Genomic DNA, 12,412 nt, shown 5'->3' on the forward strand with positions numbered 1-12,412 from the left:
ATTTTTGAATAATGTATCTTTTCCTGTCAAACAAATTTAAGAATGCAATTAAAAATAAAAATTTATTAAACATTGTTGGTGGAGGAAAAACAGTTTATTTAATCAGTAACATTAATATTAAAAATTATAACTATACACACCAAATTTGAATCTTTCTAAAATACTTAATTCCTAATTAATACTACTTAATATGTAATAATTAAATAAGGTAGTAGAAACATGTCATTTTTGAAGTTAATATTTAGCTCAACTGGAGGTATTTTCACCTTTTGCTTTTTTTCATAGCACACTGAAATCTACCTAAATAACCACATTTAAAAAAAATTCATCTAAAGTTAAACTGTATTTAAAGAGACTATAAAGTAGCATAGTTATATTACATAACAAGATCATTATAATTAAATAGGAAAAAATAATTCAATGCTTGATATTTTAGCTCAGAGATACCTATTTCCTATCAGCTTCAGTTATTTTGAAGTTCTGGCTTGGGTGGTTCAGCCTAAGGACTCAATTGAGTATGAAGAATTTATGCAAGTTTGTAATTCTATAAAAAGTGGAAAATCTCGCCCTAGCCGGTTTGGTTCAGCGGTTAGAGCGTCAGCCTGCGGTCCTGAGAGACCCGGGTTCGGTTCCCGCTAAGGGCATGTACCTCGGTTGCAGTTTGTCCCCGGCCCTGGTCGGTTGTGCGGGTGGCAGCCACTCGATGTGTTCCTTTCACATCGATGTTTCTCTCTCTCTCTCTGTTCCTCTCTTTCCCTCCCACTCTACCTGAACAAAAAATGGAAAAATGTCCTCGGGTGAGGATAAAAAAAAAAAAAAAAAAAAAAAAAAAAAGTGGAAAATCTCCTCCTAACCCTTATTTCTGATGAGGTTAGCTGTGAAACTGACATTAGACTGCCCTTATTGCATTTACACCACAGCTATTTATGTGCTGTTAAAATGTACTAGTATGCTAATATGAGATAAATGATTTACTACAACTACTGACCCAGGGTTCTCTTGTCTTCTGCAAGCATCTATGAAACTCCGGTAGACTGACTTGTTAGCTTGCAGTAGGGTAAAATCCACAGATCTCTCACAGTTCCTGCCGTTTGCACAGTCAGAATTAAAGAGGTAGAACAATTACTTTTATAATCTACACAGATTGCCATTTTAATTGTGTCACAATTACTTTTGAGTTTTAGGATTTGTTTTTTACATTTTTATTTACTTTCTAGACCTCGTAAGTATTATGAAAAGTTCTAATATTATAATTGTTTATCTTAACTTTGACCTCGTTTTGTAGTTACTAGAACTAAGGATGCCAAAAGATTAGCATTATAGAGGTGTTGTAAACCGTGATGTAGAATTAAACATATTAGATTCAAATACTAGCTCTGCAATTTACAAACTATGTGATTGTAGAGAACTTATTTTTTAAAGTCTCAGCTCCCTGATATGCAAAATAGAACTAGTAATCATCTTTTAATTTAATTATGAAGACTAATTAAGGTCATGCAGGTAAAGTTCTAAGCACGATGCCTAGACCATAGTAACTATAGGTAACTTTATTCAAGGAATAGGAGATTATTTTAATTATCTAGTCAATAAATAATGTAACTTAGATAGTGGTGGTAGCAGTAGTGATACCAGATTCTAGACACATTGAAGACAGGGCCAAGAGTGTTTTCAAATGGGTTAGACTTGGGTTATAGAAAAAGAGAAGAATTATGGATGATGTCAATGTTTGAGAACAAAAACACAGGAAGAACGTCACAGAAAGTACAGATTTGGGACAAGATGGATACTTTGGGCAGTTAAGTATTAAATGAGTAAAGTTTTGAATGAGCAAAGTGAGATATACACGTGGTGTAGGCTGTTGAATATGTGAGTTTGGAGTTAAGAACCAGTGTTCTAATGTTTAACTTTTATCAGCTCCCATAGGGCTGTTCAGCATCATTTCAATTAAGTAGCTGATTTTGCAGTAATGGCTGGTGTCAACCTCTTACTGATAGACAAACCTATAAGATTATCAGGAGCTTAAATGTTATGAAGATACTATCTTTAAAGTAATTTGAAAAACTCCCTGGTTATTTTAAACTAGCTTCACAGGGTGGCTGAACTTGGATAAAGGCACCATATACTAGGGACTGGTTCTCATTTTGAAGTTTTAGCTGATTTCCTAGTAAAATCAACCCATGATTTGTAATTGGATGGGATATTTCCTATGAAGTTTCTATAAATATCTGATCTCAATTTTTTCTTAATATTTTATTAGGACCAACTTAACATAGAAAAATTATTTAACTTTTCTCTAAATTTTGGGAGTCCTCCAGGTCCAGTAATATATCACTTAACAACTTCTGTTTCAGAAGATTAATTAACATAAGTTCTAAGAAATTAACTTGTAGTAATCTCTTCTACAATATGTTTCATTCATATTTTACCACATTATTTGGCTGTTAGCATTTTTATCAAATTTTAACATCTATCTAGGTTTTCTAAATCACAAGAACAAATAAATTCTGTACATCTACACATAAGAATCTCTAGAAAGGCCAGGATTTGCATATGAACAAGAAAAAATAATTGCAATTACTAGAAGGAAATCAGAAGTTGAATTAGAAGTGCATGGATAGTATGAATGGATGGCTAAAACTTTAGGATTACTTATAAGACAAGAACTTATTAATCATCTATCATATGCTCAGTCTAATAATATATTTGAAGGATTATTTCAAAAATATAATGTTTTTCTAAGTCCTTAAACATTAGGGACAAATAGGTGTATTAAATTTCTTAAGTTCAAATTATATGTGTGTGTGTATATATATATATATATATATATATACATATATATATATTAATAGCGCAGGACATTTTATTACTAAGCAGAATACTATGAAATATGATGTATTTCTTGCTTTCCTTTGGTTAAAATCAAACTATTAATAAAAGCTTTCAGAGTTTCTCTCAGAACACATGACCATCAAAGTTTTCCTGCCACATTAGGCACAGGGAACTTCTACTAGATCTTCACACAGGGATTTTTAGAAACATAACTCTCAGGGAGGAATTATTCAGCAGATAATTTCACAGGACACAGAAATACTCTTTTACAATGAGATGTCAATGAAGAAAATTTAATTTTAAAGGCAAAACTTTCAATGTATACCACTAGGCACAGAGGAAAGAGAATTCAGTCTCCAATATACATCCAACACAATTAATGAGAAGAAAATGTGTAGAAACATGTTGAAGTAATGAAGTGAGTTTAAAAAGAAATTGAAATTTAAAAAATTCTAGGAGTGGCAGCTAGAACACATGACTCTGGTCTGTAGTGTGAATGAACGAAGATGGGACCCAGCTGCTTCAGTCTTCACGTGAGATCAAGTGAAGAGAAAATAGGCTTTGTTATGTTCAAAAATAGCCACCGTAACCTGATCCATGCCAAATATGTTGCTGTAAAATTCTATGTTTAACACATGTCTTTTTCACTTTGCTGATTATACAAAAACTACTATGAAATATATTTAATGTTTAATATCTCCAGCTAGGTAATAATAAATCTAAAAGATTGAAACTCACAAAGGAAAGAAATCCAAAATTTTAAATTCTCGTGTTATATTAACTAATTTTTTCAACTAGTATTGATATTATAAAATGTGATAAGCTTTAAAATCTAGTCAAATGGGCACGTAAATATCACACAACTTCAGATACTTTCATGTCTTTTGTTTTTGTTGGAATATATATTGTTAAGTCATGCCACAAAATGTTTCACCCTCATTTTTTTAATATGAAGGAAAAATTTATTACAAATATTTACTCACCTGCCAAATAGGTATTCTGGTTTTAGCTTCTCACTGCCTGAATTTTGTACTTAGGTGCTCCAGCCAAAAAGAAAATGAGACAATAGATGTCAAAGTCAGGGTCACTTTTGAAAAGAATACCTCTCATAGTGCTAAAATAAAGGCTACCCTACCTCTCCTTGCACTTGTATCTGAGGATGGTGAAATGTCATTGTTTTGTTGTCTCAGGTGCTACAGTGCTTACTAGTAATAAATATAATATTTATGCATCCTTTTGTACAAGGTTGGAATCACCACCTTCCAGTTCCAGATTCCACTGAGTGAAAAGTTATTCTCCTCTTTACAAGATAACAGTGTGAGACTTTGACTTGTGAAAGATTAACTTGTCTCAGAGTTGCCCACACATGGTAAGCAACTATAAAACTGAACAAAACATGTGAAGTGACTTTTACCTGGCATTGGACAACAGGTAGCACAGGACTTCCCTCCTGAAAGAAGGAACACACAAAGGTGAGTTCCATGGTTACGTAGACTTTCCCTCTAGGGACAGTTTCCCTAAAGCAGCATAAGAAATTAAAGATAACAGAAACAAGGCAATCCCACCTGAGGCAGCAAAGTTCAGAGTTTAGAGCTGCTGAAAGCAGTTGGAATTTACAGGACAAGGTGTGAGAGGGAAGGGAGCAGGGAAGAAGAGTGGTCCAAAAAATCTGTGTGAGGTCTTTGCATCAGGGGCTGCACTGCACATGTATAGAGTTAAGACTCTGAGAGATGGAGCAAAGGATGGTCCTTACTGGACCGAGAGTAAAGTAAAGATGCTAGAGGTTACACAATGTGGAAGACTTTTAAGTTCTAGCCCAGCCTGAGATTAAAGAACTCATCAATACCCTCATCATTTAGGAGAAATGCTTGAAAAGATATACCTTTAAAGTAACAAAGCCTAAGCCAAGTCTTAAGATTTAGGAGCTTCCCAGTAAATTGTCAACTTCCAAAACAAAATTCAACACTACTTTTAAAAAGACTAAATAATCCAGACTCTTCATGATAACCTACCTACAGATTTCCAAAATTAATACAAAAATTAATAAGCATGTGGAAAATCAGAAAAATATGACCCATCAGAAAGAAATAAAGCAGTGAATCAAATAAAAACTCCAGGATGATATAAATAACAGAATTAACAGAAAATGATTTAGAGTAGCTAGTACAAAGATGTTAAAAAACTTGAAAGGAAAGCTCTGGTCAGATTGACTCAGTGGTTAGAGCATCAGCCTGCAAACCAAAGAGTTCCAGGGTCGATTCCCGGTCAAGGGCATGTGCCTGGGTTGTGGGTTTGACCCCTGACCTCTGGGAGGCAACCAATTGATGTGTCTCTCTCACATCCATGTTTCTCTGTCCCTGCCCTTTTTTCCACTCTATCTAAAACATAAATCAGTGGTAAAATATCCTTGGATGAGGATTAACAACATCAACAACAAAACTTGAAAGAAAAATATGGCCTTAATGAATAAAGAAATAGATGGGAAATCTCAGAAGAGAAAGAAAACTATTTTTAAAAAGAACCAAATTGAAATCTAAATGAAAAATCATAATATCTGAAATGAAAATTTCAGTTTGATGAGTTTGACAGCAGGTTAGAGATAGCAGAAGAAAGGTCAGAAAATCTCAACACAGTTTAATTGAAATCATTCAATCTATATAATAGTGAGAAAAAGATAGAAGACAAATGAGTAGCTCTTCAGTGATCTGTGAAAAAAATATCAAGCATTCAAACATCTGCAGTTAGAGTCCCAAAAATAGAAAAGAGTGATAAAAAGGCATGAAATAATTTGAAGCTCTAATGGTTGACGTACAAATTTGATGGGAAAAAAGTCAAATTACAGATCCAAGAAGCTCACTGAGTCCAGAATAAATACAAAGAAAACCATGCCTAGATACACCATAATAAAATTGGTATACACCAAAGACAAAGAAATGAAGGTTGGCAAAGAAAATCAATACATGGCATATAAAAGACCACAAATATGAATAACCAATTTCTCACTAGAAAATACAGGAGCTCAAAGACATGCTGAATATGTGAACAAACATAAATGATTAGCTTCCTTTTTCTTCTACCAAATTATTTTTAAAAGCAAGTGAAACATTAAAGCAAAATGATACAATTATAAGGTGCTTTATAACCAATGTAAAATGAAAATATTTGACAAATTAAAACAAAAGATGAAGGTTGTAAGTATACTGTTAGGAGAGTCTTACATTTATGATGTGTAGTATGCAAATTGTTAAATGATAAATATTAATTATAAATAGTCTCTAATGAGAGTATGATGGGCATTGCATTTATTACAGCAACAACAAAAATAATAATATAAAGAGATACAGCTAAAATGCATCAGAAAACAAATGAAACAGTAGAAATATTTAATTAACCCAAAAGTACACATCAACATTGGAACAGAGAAACAAAAAATAAATGATACAAAATAGAATGCATACTTCAAAATAGTAGACTTTAATCCAACCATACCAATAATTACATTAAAAGTAACTGGACTACACACTCAACTTAAAAGGTACATATTTTACAACTGTTTTTAAAAACCAAATTCTGGCCTGCCTGGTGTGGCTCAGTGGATTGAGCATCATCCCATGGACTGAGAAGTCCTGATTCAGTTCCCTGTAAGGCCACATGCCCAAGTTGTGGGCTCGATCCCTAGTAGGGGCCGTGCAGGAGGCAGCCAGTCAGTGTTTCTCTCTCACATCAATGTTTCTCTCTCTCTCGCCCTTCCTCTCTCTCTAAAAATAAATAAATAAATAAAACAAATTCTGCCCTGGCCAGTGTGCCTCAATGATTAGACAGTCAGCCTGCACATCGAAGGGTCACAGGTTCAATTCCCAGTCAAGGGCATGCACCCAAGTTGCAGGTTTGAACCCAGGCCCTAGACTGGGCATGTGCAGGAGGCAACCAATTGATGTGTTTTTCTCACATTGATGTTTTTCTTTCTCTCCCTCTCTCTGCTCCTCCCTCCCTTCTACTCTCTCTAAAAAATCAATGGAAAAAATATCCCTGGGTGAGGATTGACAAAACAAAAACCAAATAACACATTCCAACTGTATGTTCTTTATATAATACTACATATAAAACAGACACAGAGATTAAAAGTAAAAACATGGAAGATATATATCATACAGCAGTAAACATTAAAATACTGTTGTGGCTATATTAATATGAGACAAAATATAGTTTAAAACAAAAATATTAAGCTAAATAGATATATTAATTAGAAGGTCATCAACAGAATATATAACAAGCTTAAATACATACCTAATAGATAATCATAAAAAAATATGAAACAAAACCTGACAGACACAAGAGAAAAGTAGATAAATGTACAATGACAATTGGAGTATTTAACATTTCTGTCATAGTTACTGATAGAAAAAATATACAAAAATATTTTAAATATAAAATGTGAAAGACATTGTTACCATTCTAATGTAATTGACATTAACATAAGACGGCAAAAACAAATTTTGACAAGTGCAAACATTCATCATGATAAATCATGTACCTAGACATACACTAAATCTCAATAGATTTCCAAATATTGAAAATCTTACAGAATTTAATTGGAAGTTAATAAGAATAAGATATCTATGAAGTTCTCAAGTATTTGGAATTAAAGAACACATTACTGAATAAACAGTAGAAGACAATCACAAGGGAATTTTGAACTGTTTAATGATGAAAGTAAAACATCAGAATTTGTGAGATGCAGCTAAAGCAGTTCTTAAAGGGAAATATTTAGCTTAAAATGCCAATTGCAGATGAGAGGAAAGATATAAAGTATTGAATTATATAAAATCCCTCCTTAAAAGGGTTAAAGGAGGACATTATACCTAAAGCAAGTAGAAAAAGGAAGCAATAAAGAACATAAATTTATGATTGACAAATAGAAAAAAATGAACAAATCTAAACATTGCTTCTCTTAAAAATTAATAAAACTGACAACCCTTTATGAAAACTGATGATTAGAAACAAATAAAATGATCAATAGCAGAATTGAAATAGTGGCTATTGCTACAGATCATTTACATGGTAATGACATTGTTATAATTAGCTGGTTATTAATAATAGGAAAGAAACAAAGGGAAGGCCAGACATTATAGGCATGCCATTTGACAAACTTCACCAAGAAGCTGAAACTTTGCACTCGCCAGGGAACCACCAGCTTGTTTCCTGCAAAACACTGGGGGAAGGATCTAACAAAGGGAAGATAGACACATGCCCAGAAATTTTGGAGTGACCTAGGGAAGGTACTTGCCTGTCAGTCAAACATGGGGACAGAGCTAGTTGGTATAAGTGGGTGTGGCCACTGCAAGCATGCAAAAATTTAGGAGTACATAGTCTCCTCGACAAAGGATCTCTCTCCCTTGTTGCTCTTGTGCTCTTTGCTCTTGACTCATGGGGCTCTATTGTTTCTGCTTCCTTGCATTCACCTGTGTTTTCTCTATAGCCATGTGGCCCTGCAGATTCCACATGCAATGAACTGATGAACGACAACAAGGAACATAAACTATGCTAGCTTGATGCTAGAGTGGACTCTGCTCCAACATGGAAAGGGGAGGCTAGACACTGGCTCTAATTTTAGCTCTGCTGAAACCCCACCTACACTTTTCCTATGACTGGACAAAGGGAAATGGGACTTTGTGAACTCAGGGATTTAATTCCACAGAAATAAAAATCACTTGTTCTCCTGTGCAAGTCTCAGAAAATTATATTTCTCAGGATATCGTAAGAATTCTATTCCCACTAGCAACTGAGGGAGATGAGGACCTCTCCCATACATTAACACCAAGAGAATATTATAAACAACATTATGCCAGTAAATTAATCAATAAAATGGAAACAAAATGGAGGGAAAAAAGACAAAATAATTGGATTTTTTTTTAAAACTGACAAAAGAAGAACTAGAATAATCAGATAAGCCCTAAATCTATTAAAGAAATTTAATTTATAATCAATATCTTTCAAAAAGAAATCCTGGCTTACATATAAATAATTTCTATCAATCATTTATGGGCAATAAAATATTGCTCTTATACAAAATATTTCAGAAAATAGAAGAAAATGAATTCTTTCCAACTTGTTTTATGAGGACAATATAGCTCTGACACCAAATATTGACAAAGCATCATAAGAATAGAAAATTAGAATTTCTAGTTTCAACTCAAACATAAAAAAAAACCTTGGAAGTCATTGCTTCCATTTTTAAATGACAAATCAAAGATTGATGACTTTTCTTGGACCCACAAGAGAAGTGAGGTAACAGGACAAACTACTTCCACAAAATCTGGAGAAATAGGCAAATCTAGAGTCACAGCTGAAGTCAGCTTTTCTGGAGCAGAAGCCACTGGAGCCATAAAGCAGTAGAACAAGAGTAAATGGTAAATTTGACAAATTGCCGAATGGTAGATTAGTTTGAGAAACTCTTTGGGGCTGTAGTCTTGGAAGGGGAGAGGAAACCCTCCAGGAACCCTGCCAGAACCTCACCTTGAGAAGTCAAAAATGACTTGACTCTAGCAAGGGGGAGGGGTATAGCAACCATTATAAAATATACCCAGAGTGTTTCCATAACAAATGCCTACTCTCCAGATGAAAAAATTTTCAAAGAGCCTGGGGTGAGGACATTTCTTTGACTCTAGAATAGGATATGAACTCAAAGAATCAAAAGGAAATAACAGAAATCTAAAACACCATAACAGAAATGGAAAATACCTTTGATGGACTCATCAGTAAACTAGACACAGCCACAGAAATAATCAGTAAGCTTTACTTTAGGTTAATAAAATTTCCCAAACTGAAATGCAAAGAGAAAAAACAGTGGGAAAGAATAAAACAAGAACATTCAAAAATTGGGGGAGCCCTGGCCTGCTTGGCTCAGCGCTTAGAACATCGGCCCATGGACCAAAAAGTCACAGGTTTGATTCTGGATAAAGGCACATACCTCAGTTGTAGTTCATCCCTGGCCCTGGTCGTGCAGGAGGCAACCAGTTGATATGTCTCTCTGATACTGATGTTTCTCTCTCTCTCCCTCTCTTTCCCTCTCTCCCACTCTATCTGAAGATGAATAGAAAAATGTCCTCGGTTGAGGATTAAAAAAAAAATTGGAGAACTTCAAATGATACACTATATGTATATTTGGTAGGCCGGAAGGAGAAGAAATAGCAAAGCAAAAAAAAAAACCACCATATTTTCATGATGGCCAAGAACTAGAAAATAATGAAATGTGATCCAGAAAGCTCAGAGATAAGCAAGCAGGGTGTATCCCTAAAATTGACATTTCATTGTATCATATTCAAAATACAGGAAACCAAGGACAAAAATTAAATTTTGAATAAAGCCAAAGGGAATAAAATTCTTTCCTAAAGAGAACCAAAGATAAGAATTACAGCAGACTTTTCATCAGAAATTATATGAGCAAGAAGAGAATGGAGTGAAATATTTAAAATATTGAAAGAAAAAAACACAGTAATTATCCTTCAAAATCATTCTTTAAAGTGAAGCAAAAAATGTCTTATCAGATGAACAAAAACTGATGGAATTCATCATGAACATACCTTCCCTTCAGGAAATGTTAAAAGACATTATTCAACGAGAACAAAAAATCATATAGGTCAGAAATGTGAATCTCCATAAAGAAAGAGCATCAGAAAAGGAAAAAATAAAAAATGAAAGTAAAACAAAATCTTTCATTTTTCTTATTTTCAATTGATCTAAAAGAGTTATATTTTATTTAAAGTCTGGCTATGTGTTGCTTGATTATAGTATGTTGGTAAGTGAAATGAATAATTGTAATGTCATAAGAGATGGGATAGAGGAATTAGAAATACTCAAAAGATGCTGGCACTACTTATAAACTGGTATAATGTTTATTTGATGGTAGATTTAAATTAGTTAATATATATTGCAAACTCCAGGACTACCTAGTAACATCCATTCTGTTAAGAGTTTGTAGAAGAACAGCGTAAGACCACTTAGTGGTTGTTCCTACCCATTCAGTGGCTGAGCAGTGAGGGCTGCAGACCAGTCTTCAGTGGCAGCTGAGAACTCCACTCCTCAGTAGGAAACTGCTGAATAGGCACAGAGGGCACCTGCGCCTTCAGACCAGGTTGCCACCTCAGGCTGAGCAGGAGTGAACTCGGGAGCCGAAGTCATCCATTCATTCTGAAATTCCTCCTTTGTCATAGCCTTTTCAGCCATGGCTTGCTCTTTCTTTTTAGTCTTTTCAGGGTCTCTGTAGAAGTTAAAGATCAGGCCTGAGCTCCCATAGGTGTTCACGGAGATGGTGCCACACATGCACAGTACTTCCCAGGCCAGCATCCACCACATCAGACCCCCTGAGTGAGCCCTCTTATTGTTGCAGGGATGGCAATGTCCACATAGCGCAGAGGAGAGTTTGTGTTAAACAGAGCACTGGTAGGCAGGTTAACCTAAGACACCTCTGTGAGAGGCAGGTGGTCAGCCCTGGGATCAGTAACCACGAGAAGTCTCAGCTCCCTGAACGCCACCAGGATCTGGTTAGTGAAGGTTCCAGGAACGAAGTGGCAGCAATAGCAGTGGCTCCAGTGGCAGCAGCAAAGTTCAGCACAGCCCACTGGCCAGTGTTCCTGGACTATAACGACACTGACATTAGCAGGGTTTTCAATGGCAACAATGGCACGAGCTGCCAGCAGAAGCTTCTCCCAGGTTCCCTTCAGATTTATGGTGTAGATATCATCACGCTTCCTGTTGTAGATGAACTGTTCCATTTAGAAGTTAAGGTTGGTGCCAGCTAAGTGGCTTCCTACTGCAAGGTATTTGAGGACATCCCCCTCCTTCATTTGCAGGACATCAAGGACTCCAGACATTGTGAAAGTTTCCCTTTAATTACATTGAAACTAAGAACAATGCCATAGAGGCCCTTCTCTGGGTAGCACAGAAAGGTACACGTAACATCTTTTTAAAGAAATATACCTGTATACAAAGAGAGGAAATGTAATAAAATGCAATCCCTATAAAAGTTCCAAAGGCATTTTTCACAGAAATAAAACAAACAATTCTAAAATTTTTATGGAATCACAAAAAAACTAAATAGCCAATGCAATCTTGCAACAGAAGAACAAAGCTGAAGGCATTATGCCCCCTAATTTTAAACTATATTACAAAGCCATACTAATCAAAACATATGGTATCGATATTAAAACAGGTACATCAGTTACATCAGTGGAACAGAATAGAGAATCCAAAAATAAACACACTTATATATGGCCAATTAAATTACAATATAGGAGCTAAGACTATACAATGGGGAAAGGACAGTCTTGTCAATAAATGGCGTTTGGAAAACTAGACTGCTACATTCAAAAGAATTAAACTGAGCCAATATCTTACACTATCCACAAAAATTAAAGTGGATTGAAGACTTCATCATAAGACTGGAAACCATAAAATTCTAAACGAAAACAGGCAGTAAGTGCTTGGCAATGATTTTTTGGGGGGATCTGACTCCAAAAGGAAAGACAACAAAAGCAAAAATAAATAAATGAAACTATATCAAATTAAAAAGCTCTGCACAGGG

At 34.9% G+C, this 12,412-nt stretch overlaps 1 pseudogene; it reads right to left on the reverse strand.

Moving 5' to 3' along the window:
• Positions 1-10,774: 10,774 nt before the first annotated feature.
• Positions 10,775-11,702, reverse strand: LOC118642051 (annotated as a pseudogene).
• Positions 11,703-12,412: the final 710 nt, after the last annotated feature.

The sequence above is a fragment of the Molossus molossus genome, unplaced genomic scaffold (genome assembly GCF_014108415.1).
Source record: "Molossus molossus isolate mMolMol1 unplaced genomic scaffold, mMolMol1.p scaffold_m16_p_3, whole genome shotgun sequence".
Lineage (NCBI taxonomy): Eukaryota > Metazoa > Chordata > Mammalia > Chiroptera > Molossidae > Molossus > Molossus molossus.